Genomic DNA, 17026 nt, shown 5'->3' with positions numbered 1-17026 from the left:
CCATTAAAAATGGGCAAACCAGTAAATGTTTATGTATGAAGACCTTTTTATGCTTCTTCGATGCAGAACAATTTGTAGGGCGTGCGTCTATTTGTCGTACAAAAATCCCTCACGTGACCTGATCCTAGGTGCCTAGGGACAGCATCGTTTAGGGATTTTTGAGAAGGCGCGATGCTGGCGCCGAGCGACACCGTGGCGTGTTCGTCCTCTGCGTGATCGTTCTCTGGACCGCGCGTTGTTCAACATTGCTTATGTAATCGTGCGTACGTTGCTTGTGTGTTGGTTGTAGGTTCTGTGTTACTTGGCGGAGAGCCGTGAGTAGTGGCGGTGCGGCAATGCGGCTTTGGCCTCGACGAGCTCTGGCACTACAGAATCTGCGTTGTGCGACCCGTGCTTTCTTGAGAACCCGGCGGTGGTGACAATTGAAATATCGAAGTGGCCTAGCGCCTCGGCAGCGAAGTTCTGCGAACCGCGATGTGGCGTCGCCGTGTCCGACTTTGCTTAACGGACATCGAGTCATGTAAATGCAACTGCGTCGACCGCCCACTGTTCAGCGCTGAATGTGCGTTTGGTGTGCTGTGCTTGAAACGAGTGATGCAGCCATGCAGTGGGGGTGGCGGAGGAGCAGAGTGGCTCCGTTTGGGTGTCCACAGACATGTGCTCCCGTCTTGGTCTCATTAGCGGCTGTCGCGGGACTGTGGTGTGCTAGCTCCTTGCCTAGTATGAAGTTTACGACGCTAACACACAGCATGTTCACGTTTTTCCGCGCTATATGTCATTTGCATGACGGCCGAGTTGAAAACGAGACATATAGTGTTCTTCGCGTTTGTGTGTTGTAAATTACTTTCTATTGTGGAAGTTCTGGGAGTCTTATTACGCAAGGAGTGCGAACGTAAACATAAACACATATGTGTGTAAAATTTTGAATTACCCATAATACCCTTTACGACTGATAAGTGGGCTACACGGCCTGTGTGAATCAGCTACCGTATGTTGCGATGCTCTTCCGTGTGGTAGACTGATGCATGGTGCGCGTTTATTTCTGTACTGTTGTAAAAACCATTTGTTTATTCACTCAATACAAATGTACGGCTTCTTCGCCGCAGTACGTTTTAGTTACGCGGTGAAGCATACTAAAAGTGGGAGGGGGCCACTATCAGCCAGCATAGTATGTCCACTTAGGCGACCTGAGAGGCGGCGGGTTCGCGAGTGTATGATTAAAGAACTCTTATTATGTCCAGTGACAGTGGCCCCTTTTCACTTTTAGTGTGCTTCACCGCGAAATAATAGTGAATTGCGAGAAAGATAATCGTAAAAAGCCTAATTATGCAACGTTTCTTTTGTAGCTTGCTACACCGCAATACAGGGGCGTAAATAAGCATCGTGCAGTAAAGCATACTAAGAGTGGAAAGGGCACATAGGTTTACACTGTGCTCATTACTTTCAATTGTGACATAATTTGCAAGTGCATCTGTGCTCGTGGTAAGCTTCATTGACAATTCTTTGTACATTACAAATTAATATTGCAATGAAGCTTACTAAAGCACATTCGCCATTATGGTACGTGTTATTCACCTTCAATGCAGGAGCACAATGCAGATTCTTGCCCCTGCTTTTGGCTGGACTGCACATGCTTTTTGAGAATTCATTCATTGTTCATAAGTGCACTGGTACTTTACTCTAAACTGGAGGGCTCAAGTTAATATGGAAGCACAATTTTTATTAAAGGGACAAGATGTTGCCGAGATGGTTGCAGCACAGCTTTTTCTTTCTTCCAGGCACCTTTTCTACTTGAAGCTTCCATTGCAGTGTTTCGAACCTCATTGAACCAGCACATAGCGTATATAAATATTGGACACCGATTGGGAACATCACCTAAGTTCATGCCTATATATAGTAAAAAGATGTAGCACGACCAGACAAAATAAAAGTAGGGGGTGGGCTGTAGCAATACTAAGTGTTAAATGGTGCTTTATCCTTTCCCTTGAGTTTTCTCTTTTTGTGCTTTTTATGCATCCTCCGCAGTAACCATGCGAGTGCTGAGCTTGAGCTTGTTGGTTTCAAGTCTCATGGTTGTTACTAACAGAACAGTGTGATAAACGAACAAGGGTTTGGAGGCATCCATTCACCTTGCTTGCCTCATGGTGCTCCTTCATAAGCACCGTGAGCATCCAGGCCAACTAGGAAGGGAGGTTTGTTGCAGTTGCTTCCGAACTTCATTGCCACCAAACCAACAGGGCTCTCAATGACAGCTTTTGGACAGTAGAATGCTTGCACCCAGCAAAGTCTTAAGAAGGAAGCATTCAGGATGTGCAAAATAGGCTTTTGAAGCTGGCAGCATTACTGAAGGGACTTTGCCCATCTGCCCTCTTTATGGATACACAAAGATGATTTCCTCTTTAAGAGGGATTGTTTCAGAGGTCGTTACATGGCAACAGTGTTGGGTGTTTAGTAGCTTGTCTTTGCCCACTGTTAATAACCTGTTCCTTCTCCAGTGTCCCTGTGAAGTGCCTACTTTTTGGACACAATGTGCTCTCCATGCATGCATGCATTTTTAGCTTGTAAAGACGTCTATTACCCCTTGCCTCAAGCTGGTCCTTGCTGATATCACCCATGAAGGCATTCGGGAGTATGGCAATGTACGCTTACTGTCGATACCAGTGAAACTAAATTAATGGAGCTTCTGTTCTTTTTTTGTCCACTCCATCCTTGTTAGTTACAATGAGCAATGTCCGAACAGAAGGCATATGTAGTTGGTTGTGCATAGCCTGTGCAATAAGACTTGTTGGCATGTTATGACCTTAGCACAGTGTTTATATGTAAAAACCTTCTGATGTGTTGATGACTTCCTTCTCTTTATCATACTTTGCCTGGTGGAGCCAGCAAGTGGGTCAACCAGATGTTCAACAGGCTTCCCACTGGTTTTCCCAGAGTCTGCTTACCAGGGTGCTGCTCATAGATATCTGTTTTCTTGACCTTGCACTGCACTTCAACCATGGCCACACCTGCTAAACCTATAACATGCGATCAAAAAAGTGCTATATATCATATTGCTCCAAACTCGTAACATGTGCTACAAGGCCTTGAGGAACGCCCTCATCATACTGTATGAAGCTTCGCATGATAAGTGCGACAATTAACATCTGCTGGTTTTTCAGTGTTCCTGTCCAGCTTGCTGAAAGCTATCCTGAGTGTTTCAAAAGCAAACGACCGCTGCTGGACAAGAAGTGCTTAAAACAAGGGTCGCTATAACCACATATATCACACGAAATGAAGGCGACTGAGTATACAGGCGGTTTACTTCATATCCGACAAGCTTGGTTCTCCCTTTGCTAGTGAGTGAACTCAACTTGCCCCGAATACATGGCCTGTGACAAACTATGTGCCAGATGCTGTGTCCCCTGCAAAGCTGAAGATGTGTATGAGATCCTGACACCCTGCAGCGGCTTCTACACTGGGCAAACAGGCTACTATAAAAACGACTGTCTTTACTAATATGCTAATAACATGAAAACGGGCAGAAATTTGGCTATTTATAGGACCCAACTGCAGGTGCAAGCCACCTTTCCACCAGATGTGTGTTGTTCACAGAAACTGGAGCTATACAGATGCAGATAAAAACAATGATGTTTGAAAGTAGTAGAGCTGCACTATATTCTGCACAAGCAGTGCTATCTGCAGCGCTGGTACCTTATAGCCACAATTCATGGCTGCACCACCATGCAAAAGCACTATTCTTGAATGATTAACTTCTATTATATTTATGGTGGCCATATATTGCAATTCCATATCATCCACATTGTGTGCAATATGGTTAAATGTCAATTATGATAGCCATTCCTGATCTGAAATGCAACAAAAGAGCAAATATAGGCAACAAATTACAATTCAAAGAGACAAAACGCAACCAGTGCACAGGATAAGTGACATACTTCCTTTTATTGAAAAAGAAACGTGACATGTGTCATGCCACCACCAGTGGGTAGCAATCTTTCAAGCTTGGGTGACAGAGGCAAAACTTAGCAAAATGCTACAATCACGCTGTAAAACGGCCTTGGACACAAAAAACCGACATCATATTGTACAGAATGAAAGGGCAAGACTTCATCTAAGAACAGTCTATGGCACCACATACTTGAAATGGTGTAAAAAATGTTGACATGCCCTACCCATAAAGAAAAAGCAACAAACACAAAAAACACGCCTTAAAATGCAATGTGCAGAGTCTGAAACCAAGAAAAAACAACCTGAAAAAGGTTTCGCTAAGTCTTTCAATGATTAAAATTGTATATGTATCATCACTTCTTAATGAACCTGTACAGCTGAAAAGGAAGGAAGGAAAGCTCAATAGCAGGGCTGCAGAAAATGTCACCGAATAAATATACTTTGCTTACCAACGATACCTGTGGTTTAGTTGTGGTCTGTGTATAAACTAATTGTGGATAAGCTTTTCTTGTTTAGAATGGCTGAGCGGATACGGAAAAAATGACCATAAGAGCACCAGGTGTATGCATAGTCTACGCACAAAAAGCCACTGCTTTCTTACTTTTTTTTCTCTGTATTACTATTCATGGGAGTATTTAGGTGCCTTATTAGCACTGCTAACATCCCACTGCAAAACACTAAATTGGGCAAGTTGTGGCATAATGAAAATTGCAGTTTCAATCATAATGTGAAACAATGATGCAGTAGCTGGTGAAATATGCACAGGAAGCTTACTTCATGCAGTGTTTGCTGAAGTGAACACTTGCCAATGCAACTCGGTAATCTCCTTAAAAAAGTAAAATAAGTAAGAGTCCTGTTTATTTGTGGGAGTTGTGCCTCAGTGTTGAAGTGGAAAGACTCGGCTTTTCTTCCTCCTCTTTCATATCCGGACGTAGCCACTGATCTACACCAAAACAACCCTTCAGCTTCTTAGTGCTGAATTCGTTTTGGTTTTCTCAAATCTATATTTGGGCTACGCATTGCTATGTGTCGCGCTTTGCTTGAGGAAAACAAGACACCAACAGCTCCATCCAGTAAATCTGAGAAGCCAAGCACTAGAAGAAGATTAATGAAGCAGATGCACCCAGTCATTGTCATCACATGCAAGAAGAAAACTTAACATAGGACTGCCTTCACAAGTGGGAAGGTGATGTGCAAGAACTTGAAGGTGTGGATGCCAGCTCTATATACAGTATGCAGACATTGAGCAGGTGTTAGCCAATCTAGGCACCTGTTGGCTAGATCACGCTCTCCGGGATCAGTATTCACCACGACTGTACCTTCAGCAGAGTGGCTGAAATGTAGAATTGTGGACTGCCACTCTTTTGATCGTATGTTTAAATCCTCGCAGCACAATGAGAACTTAATTTGCAATACTCTAGCAAGAAATTCGGGAATTCCAGTGACAACACCAGTAGACATCAGAACAACCAGGGGAGTTAGCCCATAGCAGCTATTGCTCTAAAAAATAAGACTCGCATAAGCACAAGAATTGAGATGGGCATACTACATGCCTTTGTTCTGGTAGTGGTCCACTACTTTGGTGCTACAGTTAATGATCTCCACTGTCACTGGACATAATAAGAGTTCTTAAATTATACACTCGCGCACCCGCCGCCTCTCAGGTCAACTAAGAGGACATACTAATTCTGGCTGATAGTGGCCCCCTCCCACTTTTAGTATGCTTCACCGCGTAACTAAAACGTACTGCGGCGAAGAAGCCGTACATTTGTATTGAGTGAATAAACAAATGGTTTTTACAACAGTACAGAAATAAACGCGCACCATGCATCAGTCTACCACACGGAAGAGCGTCGCAACATACGGTAGCTGATTCACACAGGCCGTGTAGCCCACTTATCAGTCTTAAAGGGTATTATGGGTAACCCAAAATTTCAGACACACATATGTGTTTATGTTTACGTTCGCACTCCTTGCGTAATAAGACTCCCAGAACTTCCACAATAGAAAGTAATTTACAACACACAAACGCGAAGAACACTATATGTCTCGTGTTAGCTGCTGTGTGTTAGCGTCGTAAACTTCATACTAGGCAAGGAGCTAGCACACCACAATCCCGCGACAGCCGCTAATGAGACCAAGACGGGAGCACATGTCTGTGAACGCGCAAACCCTAAACCACACACATCGCAAACCCAAATACACATTCAGCGCTGAACAGTGGGCGGTCGACGCAGTTGCATTTACATGACTTGCAGCGAGCAGCACATCCCTCGATGTCCGTTAAGCAAAGTCGGACATGGCGACGCCACATCGCGGTTCGCAGAACTTCGCTGCCGAGGCGCTAGGCCACTTCGATATTTCAATTGTCACCACCGCCGGGTTCTCAAGACAGCACGGGTCACACAACGCAGATTCTGTAGTGCCAGAGCTCATCGAGGCCAAAGCCGCATTGCCGCACCGCCACTACTCACGGCTTTCCGCCAAGTAACACAGAACCTGCAACCAACACACAAGCAACGCACGCACGATAACATGAGCAATGTTGAACAATGCGCGGTACAGAGGACGATCACGCCGAGGACGAACACGCCACGGCGTCACTCGGCGCCAGCATCGCGCCTTCTGAAAAATCCCTAAACGATGCTGTCCCTAGGCACCTAGGATCAGGTCACGTGAGGGATTTTTGTACGACAAATAGACGCACGCATTTGTAGGGGTCTTATAAGTTACAGTGCACTTATCATGTATGCGAAGCTGTTCTTGTGTTCTGGCGATGAGTTCACGAGTTATTAATACTTAAAGTTGGCACTTTATGGCAATACGTGATCGCGCATTCTAGAAGAAGGGACGAAACTATTCAAGCTGAAACTGAAACTTTCAGTAATCAAGCAGCAAGTCCTTCTCACCGATTCTATGAAGAGAAAATTGTCTTACGATTATTCGGGAACCTACAGCGGGGCAGCGAATTTAGCTTATTTTCCTGCTGGCCAGGTCCGTGCAAATTGACATTCTTTTTCATGTACATGATCATTCACACCAAATGTTGCGCATTAGTAGAGACGTACATAGTCCTCTATATACTGACACTACACATATTTACTAAGCAGTGCTTGAAACAGAAGATGTCCAATAAATAATAAATCTCACGCGTTTTTTTTTTGCGTTTTCGAGGTGGCGCCATCTGTGAAAACATATGTCAAGCTTCTTCAAGTCAGTTCCAGCATTTGTCAAAAGTGGTGCCATTAAACGTTAAAAAGTAGGCAAAATGCGGATCTATTTTTTTCTCGAGATTTGAGTGTTTGGTTCAGTCTAGTCGCCGCGCCTACCCGACATTCCTTCAAGCACCCGTGTCTGCAATCGCGCCTTCAACATGGTCCTACGGGAGCCCTCAGTTGTGTCTGCTGGAAACAAAAAGAAAGAGGAAAGAAAGAAAGCGCCGTGCACTGTACATCATGAGTGCATGCCAGTTAGGCAGCAGGTTAGGCTATTGTGCCATTGAGCCCAGGAGAGTCGCAGATGAAGCAACATTCCAGAAATGTGCTGGTTGCCCACTTTCGCTCATGTGGGAGCGTTCTGAAGCGCGCACGAAACTTGCCCTCACCTCCTCCTAGTTCCCAGGCTCGTACGCCGGTATCCGGAAATTTGCTTCCCCACCACGGGGTGAGGTGGGCTGTGTTTGGCAGATTACTGTGTTGCCTCCCTCGCACCCCCTCCCCCCCCTTCCCCCGTGTTGTTGCAGAACTAATCCGACGTACTGTGGCGCAAAGCAAGAAACCCTCGGAAGAAGGAGCCAGACAAAATGTCAAATGGTCAATAACAATATTAGTATATTTTCTTTATTACGAAGAGGTACTGTGCTCCACGCCATTTTTTTTTTCGCACACAAGAGCCAAGGAGCAAGTTATACAAATTACCAACAACATGTTCGTCTAGAACGTAGAGAAGGCGCGTGAAGCACTGACACGTGAGATTATTCTAACTGACTTCACATATTTGCATGTGGTGTATTTTGTGTTCTAAGTACTATATCTCAGTGCCTGTCGTTATATGCAATACTCATCCAGATGTAGTCAGTTCGGGGCAGTTTCATACCGAAATGCGCGCGATCGTTATACTGCACGAAGGTGAAAACCTCGGTCTAGACAGAAAAGGAGCCGCTTCGCGTGACGTTCCAAATGAGCGGAAAAGTGAACTGTGGGATCGCATTCGACATGCACAGTTATGCGAGAAAATGTGCCCGCAGAAATACTATAGAAAATGCAAGGTTATTCGGTGCTCGAGCTTTTCGTCAGTACAGCGAGAGAAAAAGAATTCGTGAAACGGTGAAATGTGTAAAGGGAATCGAGAGTCACAAAGCTCTTGCAGTTTTTTTATTATTATTATTTATTGCCGACCGCGACACAGCACAATAATGACAGATTATCGACGTGTAATTACTATTTATCCTCTAGGAAGTGATAGTACATGTTAATTGCTAAAAAAAATACTCTTTTTTTACAAATTGTCCAACATATTGAAGTTTATAAACACCAAGCGACTTATCAAGCGAAGTCAACAAAATACCAAAAAAAAAACATTTTGAACGCGTCGACCTTGGTGCCCCACATTTATTTAGCTCCTTATTGCATTCATGGCCAAAAAACGCCTATCAAATGGAAACATGTTTCTCAAGCAAACAAAAAAATATTACCCCGGATTTGAACATCACCGTGTCCCCCGTCCAAGTCCTGCCAAAGAAATGTTTCGGCATGGACCTCACACAAATTCGTAAACTTGACGGCGCTGGAATTCTCTTAATCCGCTTTAACATGCCCTTCAAACGATCATAGAAGCTCGCGCCGGTCGGATAGCTCACCTCTCTTACGAATCGCACTACCAAAATCATTGCGAGCGCTTACCTAGCTGCTATGAAACAAGCAAAGTAAAGCAAGACAACTTTGCCATGGATAAGTTGCTACATTCTCACAAGTATCGACAGGGCAGCGCGAAAAAACGCGAACGAAGAACGGACACGCGGTGCGTAGGACGTAACTATAGTGCCTAGAATGTACTGTAGTATATTCTAGGCACTATAACGTAACAATAGAGATTTTAGTGCCTCCGATATTCCGGCAAGCGCGGGCGGCTTGCCGGTTGAGCGGCCAGATTGGTGGCGCCAGCCGGTGGTGAAAAGCTCAACCACACAAACACGGCCACGGCCGGTCTCGAGGGGTGCGCGCGAGAAGGAAAGCGCGCGCTCCCCTAGAGACCGGCCGTGACACGGCCAATTACTATATTCGGCTTAGGTGCTGGTGTAAATTTTGGACATCAGCGTAATCGTGCTCACGATTATAGCGCTGCCGAAAATTTGCTCCAGCAGCGAAGAAGGATATGGTGGGTTACTGCAGTTTTCAGAGTTAGAAAACTTGCCATAGTCTTAGTAAACTCTATGGCAATTTTAGTTCTGTGTTTGTGGGGTTGAACTCTACGCCACCAGGCGGCTGCACCACTCCGGCCGCTCATGTTTACGCCCCTGCACGCGGCCCCCTGGGCCCCGACCTAGCCTCCCCCATGACTTGGCCAACACCACCTAGATAGCACAAGGCCTGTTCACTCCGATCCATGACGTCACGATACCTGGCCCGAAATTTCTATTGACAAGGCTGGCGTAATGAAAGCGGTGACGTCAAAATCACTGTTGCCTACTCGGGAGCATCCCCATTATATTCTATGGCAATCGGACCAAGTAACATGACGTCATGAATTGGAGTGAAAAGGCCTTGTGCTATCAAGTTGGCATTGACATGGCTCCCCCTTCCCCTATTATTAAATAAAGTTGTTTCCTCCTTGCACATCCGGCAATCCGCCCCCGTTTGCGGGAATAGCGGACACGCTGAAAGTCTCTAATCAATACTGATCACCGGGTTTCGACGGCTGCCATTACCTATTGCTTCAACTTTCGTTGACATATGCGTGGCACATGTCAGACAGATGTATACATTTATATCGCGCCTGTCCTGGATTTCTGAAATCTAGAAAGATAAAACGAAAAGCTGCGCCCGTTTTGTTTACGTGTCCCACCCTCCGCATTTTATCGCGCTGCCCTGTCTGCTAAACTCCACGAATAAAGCACTTCTTCATGTAACCAGTAAACTTTATAGCAATTCTCGAGATCGCATCAAATTCGAGCCTCCCTTCAGTTACTACGACGTGAACGAAAGTACATAGATAAGGAACAGACATTACGAAGAAAGGAAACATGCTCAACAATTTGCCGTGCAGAGATACACGGGACACAACCATTTCCATTGATGAAATCGCTAATAAACATCACACGCATATTAAAACTTAAATTGTTGTCCACGCGTTCAAAGCACCACATTTTTTATTGTTGGCACGCACGCAGACTACATTAATCCTCTAATTCAAGGCCTCGAACCAAAGAAAAACAAAGCACTGACCGACGCTACTAGGAAATACAACAAGCAACTACTCCGTGCTAGTTGATCACCCGATACAAAGGGGAAGGCCGCATAGACCGGCAGCAGCAGCAGCTTGTGTATCTGACGCGAACGCCTAACTTCTCACCGAAAGACCTCGCCATCCTATCTGTCCGTCTCTCGCTGTCAGCCACTAAGCGCACAAATAACCACGACGCAAACTTATTTCCTGACCTGATTATTCTAAACGGAATGGCGACGTACTACCCGTTGTTCCGGCGTCATCAATGCCGACTTGATGTTCAAGGCTGCGATGGTCCACTTTCACCGCGAGAAATTTCGAGTCGGGAGAAATCTGTCAACACCGTTCCCTCGCTCTCCGAGGTAACATCGTCGTCGCTACTGCTCGCGCTGTCATCCTTCCCAGGGGCTGCTTCTTCAGCCGAGACTCTCTTCTCGTCATTCAGTCGTGGTCTGTTGCCCCTAGACGATCGCTTCGCCGGGCATCCCCGGCCCTGGCGGCCTTCATGACGTTCAACGCCGCACGTTAGGCACACTCGCTTTCGCGCTGGGACAAAAACGTGAACCGCCACGTCGCCGACGACCAGCCGGAGTGGCAAGTCTATCTTCTTGACCGTCTCCCTGAGGCGAATGTTAATGTGCCGCGTGGTGGTTTCGACATGTTCGAGCCCTTTCACGGGACACATCTCGCGAATCACTTCTTTGACGTGGCCGAAGCGTAGAAACGGTTTCCGCACGGTTTTGTTCGACACGTGGAACGGCACACCGAGCACTTTCAGGCACGCCTCCGGCAGGCAGGGATCAACGATGGCGCAGTACCGTCCTTTCACGAGCAGGCCTCGAAGGTTCACCACGGTTTGCTTGGCCTCGATCGTCTTCAGCGTCACTAGCCATCCGCCGTTGGGCCGTGGCGGTCCGACAGAGTAGACGTACTTGAGAAGGCCGCGTTCTTGCAGCGCTCGCTCGTAGTCCGAGTTGGCGTACGGCCACCCGTCCGGGTCAACGAACAGATAAACGCACCTCTCCCAATCTCCTGCAAGAAAACGTTCTTCACCTGGTCCCCCGTACGGGCATTTATACCTTTTGACGCGAGGCATGGCCGACAAAACGAGCGCTGTTCCACGCGTCCACCTCGAACGTCGGCTGGATGTCGAATGGGCCCCAGGGCCCGCACACTCTCAAGTTCAACAAATGGCCACAGAGGGCGAAAAAATCGACCGCGCGGCGCTGCTAAAGAAACAGGCATAGTACACCAATTAAAAAGGTTCCCCGTTGAGCACATTATCTCCCGCTAGAGGCGCCGTAGTAAGCGCAATTTTAACCTACAAACTTTCTTCAACAGTAAACGAAGCGTTGTTATTGCATGATAAAGACTACAAAATTATAATTCCTAATTTTACATTGTACTTTTCATTACCAACTTTGTTGTTTTTTGTCATTTTAAACGCAAAATAGCGTTCAGCATCATCGACCTCCCACGTGACCTCTGGCCTGGATTTAAAATTTTTACCGGTATGTTCGCGTGCGCGGCAGGTACGGATTCCTTGGTTCGTACATTGGTTGGTTATTTTGTGCTAACACCAGTTTACTGCGCTTCGATGTCTCGCGTTATTTAATTTGGGGTGTAAGCCTGAAAGCTAGGTTTCAGTCGTGAGCCATGTGGAACACGTCTGCATCGAAATGGGAGCCGGGTCCTGCTGCAACTGGGGACAGCAATACCGGTGAGTCGTTTAACATCACTGCTTCAATCGCTATGTAATTTATTCGTCTCGTTAACTTAACGAACTAGATGCTGCATTACATAAGGGCAGTCAGGACCCTCCGTTGCTGTTTCTGAAATAAACTTTCAGTTGCGAGGCCATCATTATACACACATTCACGAAAGAGAAACGATATCGGAACGCGCGTCACATTTTTCATCTCGTTGTAGCCGTAGCCATAAGTGACTGAGTTGCCTTATCAATATATTTTTTTTTTTCGAGTCCGCCGGCAACATCTTTCGTTCACAGAACCGAATAACCTTTTAATAAACTGAAGCTAAAGTACTGAATTTAATGTATTAAACAGTTGCACACATGATAATTCACCCATATTTCGTACCTGTTGGTTCCAAATGTTCTTGCTGTTCAGTTTGGCTTACCTCAGGACATCTATTTTTGCAGTAGTGAAGCGGTGCATCACGTTCATGCACAAAAAGAATGCATCATTTCTAATAGCTTCATGTCTTTCATCTATTTGCTTGTGAAATCAGCAGTGTGATCTCTTCTAGTGTATAAACGAGCGCACAAATGTACTTATTTGCGATCTTAATAATACTTAAGCTGTTGACATGTATTGTAGTTACGCAGACATCAATTTTACGGAGAGTAACCATATTTATTTACCATGCTGCTTAAGCACCCTACAACAAACAGTACATTTGCATGTGTTCTGTAGTCACAAACCATTGCAATGTATATGTCGCACCTTTACGCATATTATATTGCAAAATTGTGCTTATTCAATTTCTGATGCAGTCAAAATTTCTGTTCCAGACATGCAGTAATGAGGATGGCACCAGTATAAAGCAACACACTCCATGCACTAAACAGAAGCTGCTGCCTGCTACAACAAGGTCATTGTGTGGACTTTGGCTGCTACTACAAGGTAAACAACACCTGTTTCAGAAATAAATATGCTTGATATATGCTGTATTGGCTTGCTAGTCTTGAGATACATGTCAGTTGTTTGTAGCAGATGATATGAACATTTGTTCATGTTTACAGTTCAGCATAATTAGTTCAAACATAAAAGAAAACACTACATGAGTTTGGATAATCTCTGCTGTATCTCATGTGCCATTGTTCTGCCCCAACAGAGTCTGTGCCAAGTACATCTTGGTCATCACGGGAGCCCCCATCTACACCAACAGGAAGGGGCTGGAGCTGAATTCGCAAGACCACAAACAAAGAAGCCATTCCAGAATTATTTGGATGAGATATCAAGTCTACGGACGACTGTTTCAAGAGTGAAAAGAGCCTACGCCATCATTCCACCAGCACGGATATTGGCCGAGTCATCCAGGTACCTCAACAACAAAAATTATTTGTCTTCAGATGTACCTGCAACCTCTGAACAAGCACAGATGACGCTGGCTAAGAGTGTTCTGTCAGCTTGCCCTTCCTTAGTGAGCTTCCTGGCCTTGCCAGTTCTTGCCAAGTATAATTTTGTTTCAATGAATGCAAGCTTTTTCATTCCACACTTTTGTTAGAGATCATTCCTATTCCTCATACAAACAATAAAGGTCAACCGATTCTTTGCTCATACTTAATGCCAGTCACTGTCTAGTAGCATAACATATGTGTAGCAGTTCTTTCTAGTGTATGTTGCCATGTGCAATTCCTCTCCTGAAATAGCTGATGCAGCATTGGCGTGTGTCTTGCATTAACCTTTACACTGTGTGCTATGTAGCACTTAACTTTTGTTAATGTTTTTGGCTTTCAATGCTTGCAAGGTAGAGTGGCTTCTTTCTTGAATGCAAGCTTTCTCATTCCCATATTGAATTCCTAGTCTCATTCAGGATTGCTATTCTTGCTCGACAGCCTGTGTTTTTGTGCAAGCTACATTGAAGTGATTGATTGCAGAATCTGGTTTCGGCGCTGTCCGACTTGGTACTTGTCACCGTTTTACGTTTCTCATATGTGGGAGCCTGGTCAGTTGCATTGGGAAACAGTCTCTCGAGGCAAGCACCTGCTCCTACAGTCCGCACAGTGACATAGACTGCGAATTTACACGCACACCGTGGGTGGTGCTCCCCGTTCCGTCCTTTCCTGCTGCTGCCGTGTGCAAATTTTGCTTGTGGTCTTCCTCGGCCATGATTTGGCGTCAACGGAGACTCTCATACATAATTACATGGTTCTAAGTGTATGAAGTTGATATCCACATGTGTGGAAAGGCCTGCAAAAGTGACTGCAAAATAGTGATGTTCACAAAACCAACCATGCCCATATATAGAGAATGTGGGGTACCAAGTGTGAGTTACACATTAGTGGCATGCAAAAGAACAAAAAGAAACATGCAGGTTGGAAAGGCGGTAACGCTAAAATGCCGGGCACTCCATGTCGCTGTTGGCTGTGGTAGCAGATGCTTGCGTCACCCGATTGCTTCGCAATGCAAGCTGCTCATATTCAACGCCAACTGTCGGTGCAATGGGACACACTGTCCAATCTGCTTGCGCTGCTGGTTGTTGCTTGTTACCAGACTGCAGTGTGCGATGAAGGCAAGCACTATGCCTACAGTCAGACGGTTGAATGTGCCGCAAGCAACCCGTGTGCGTGTATGCTCACTGTTGTCATGTAGATCGTAGCCAATGCATAGTGCCAATGTATAGATTGAGCATTATGTTAGAGTATGCTGAAGTGATTGATTGCATAATCTTGTTTCAATGTTGTCCCACTTGGTCATGGTTGCCGTGTTACATTTCTGGGATGTGGCAGCCTGTTCAGTTGTATTGGCTAATGGCCTCTCGAGGTAAAGCACCTGCTCCTGCAGTCCACACAGTGACACAAACTCCCTGTTTACATGTAGTGTGATTGGCGCTCCCTGTTTGTCCTTTCCTGCTGCAGCCGTGGGTAAAGCGTGCTTGTGGCCTTCTTTGGCCATGATTTGGCGCAAACAGAGACTATCATACATGATTACATGGTTTGAAGTGTATGAAGTTGATATCCACATGGGTGGAAAGGCCTGTAAAAGTGGCTGCGAAATGGCGATTCCCACAAAACAGACCACATCCATATTGAGAGCAGGTGGGGCACCAAGTGTGAGCAACACATTAGTGGCCACCGAAAGAACAAAAAGAAACGCGCATGTAGGAAAGGAGGTAACACTAGGATGCCGGGTAGTTCATGTCGCTGTGTTGGCTATGGCAGCAGGTGCCTGCGTCACCCGATTGATTCGCAGTACAAGTTACGGTGACTGTCAGTGTAAACAGGTGGGGCACTGACCAATCTGCTTGTGCTGCTGGTTGTCACTCGTTAGTAGACCACCATGTGCGACGTAGGCAAGCACTGTGCCTGAAGTCGGATAGCTGAATAAGCTGTATGCAATTTGTAGTGCGTGAATGCCCACTGTTGTCATATGGATCTTAGCCAATGTACAGTGTATTGTCTGAACCTTATGCGGTGATTGAATGCAGAGTCTAATTTGATAATGGTCGCCGTGTTATGTTTCTTCGATGTGGCGACCTGGTTAGCTGCATGGGCAACAGCCTCCCGAGGTAACCATCTGCTCCTGCACTCCACACAGCGACAAAGACTCCCAATTTACATGCACCGTAATTGGTGCTCTCCCCATTCGACATTTCTTGCTGCAGCCGCCGGCAAATTATGCTTGTGGGCCTTCATCGGCCGTGATGTGGCGTGAGCGGAGACAGCACACGTTATTACATGGTCCAAAGTTGATAGCCACATAGGTGGAAAGGCCTGCAAAAGTGGCTGCAAAATGGTGATGCCCACATTGAGAATGTGGGGCACCAACTATGAGTTACACATTAGCGGCCCCCGAAAGAACAAAAAGGAACGTGCAGGTTGGAAAGGCGGGAACGCTAAAATGCCGTTTAGTCCATGTCGCTGTGTTGGTTGCGGCAGCAGATGCCTTGCGTCACCCGATTGCTTCGCAATGTAAGTTACGGCGACTGTTAATGAAAACAGGTGGTGCACTGCCCAATTTGCTTGCGCTACTGATTGTCGCTCGTTACCAGATCGCCATGTGCGGCGACGAAAGTGAGCAGTTTACGAGCTCGCGTTAATGGTTTCAGCGCATCTCGACATGCAAATTTTATTTCTGATCTTGTATGAGAAGGTGCACTGCTTTTTCTTCTGCCAATAAAGTCGCACGTCCTGTTCACTCACTTGTGGCTTGTTTGTATGGGCGTCAGTAGAGGCTCTTTAGTCTCCTGGCCATTCAAACGCGGCAGCTGAGGCATGCCGCAAAGCCAGCGAGGCGAGCACGGCGCGTACCCAGCGTACGGCACCGGTGTAAAGCGGCCATATTGAATATCATACTAAAAAAAAAAAGACATTTCCGCTTCCTGATTAAGTATCGCCATCTGTCGGGCCCCCCGCTAAGTTTCATGCGCTGCCGCTTCTTATTTTCGAACCACTGTGGAAGGTACAGTTTCCCTTCTCTAAAGTTGTTCTTTATTCTATGTGGGCCCCGAGCCCGATAGCTAAGCCCACAGCCAAGTAAAGCCACAAGTAAAGCCGCCAAGCCGTCAGCAGCGCCAGCATTATGGTGGCTAGATCATACCAGCATGCGCTTGAAGCGGGCAGCGGAGACTTCCTTCTCGTTGCTGACGTCACCAGGCAGCGCTGGCGCCAGCCCCTCCCCTGGCGGCTGCCTGACAATAATAAATCACCGGGGCGTCCGAGATTGGGGAACGCTCTCTTAGTCTCGGAGGCGAGGAAATCGCAAACGAGAAGTGGCGCTAGTTTAGTCGCTACCTTTTACTGAGGAGATGGGTGAGGGAATTTAATGCCAACCACAAGGAGGTCATAAATTTGGCCAGGCACCAACTCTTCCCCACCGCACTTGCGAGGACACCTGCAGGGTTTAGGCCGCATTTTATATTGTAAGCCTTCCTTGTGTGGCGGATCCTTTGG

General features: G+C 46.2%; 1 protein-coding gene and 1 long non-coding RNA gene across 2 annotated transcripts in view; both read left to right on the top strand.

The window, feature by feature from the left end:
- Positions 1 to 17026, top strand: part of LOC126517368 (MYG1 exonuclease) — a 238680-nt gene that overhangs the window by 124498 nt on the left and 97156 nt on the right. The gene's annotated exons all lie outside the window — the stretch shown is intronic.
- Positions 11562 to 16271, top strand: LOC140214233 (uncharacterized). The gene is made up of 3 exons (XR_011891172.1): positions 11562 to 12109; positions 12923 to 13034; positions 13246 to 16271. It is a non-coding gene; the product is annotated as an uncharacterized lncRNA (long non-coding RNA).

The sequence above is a fragment of the Dermacentor andersoni genome, chromosome 11 (genome assembly GCF_023375885.2).
Source record: "Dermacentor andersoni chromosome 11, qqDerAnde1_hic_scaffold, whole genome shotgun sequence".
In the NCBI taxonomy this organism is placed as follows: domain Eukaryota; kingdom Metazoa; phylum Arthropoda; class Arachnida; order Ixodida; family Ixodidae; genus Dermacentor; species Dermacentor andersoni.
This window is presented reverse-complemented; position numbering and strand designations above follow the sequence as displayed.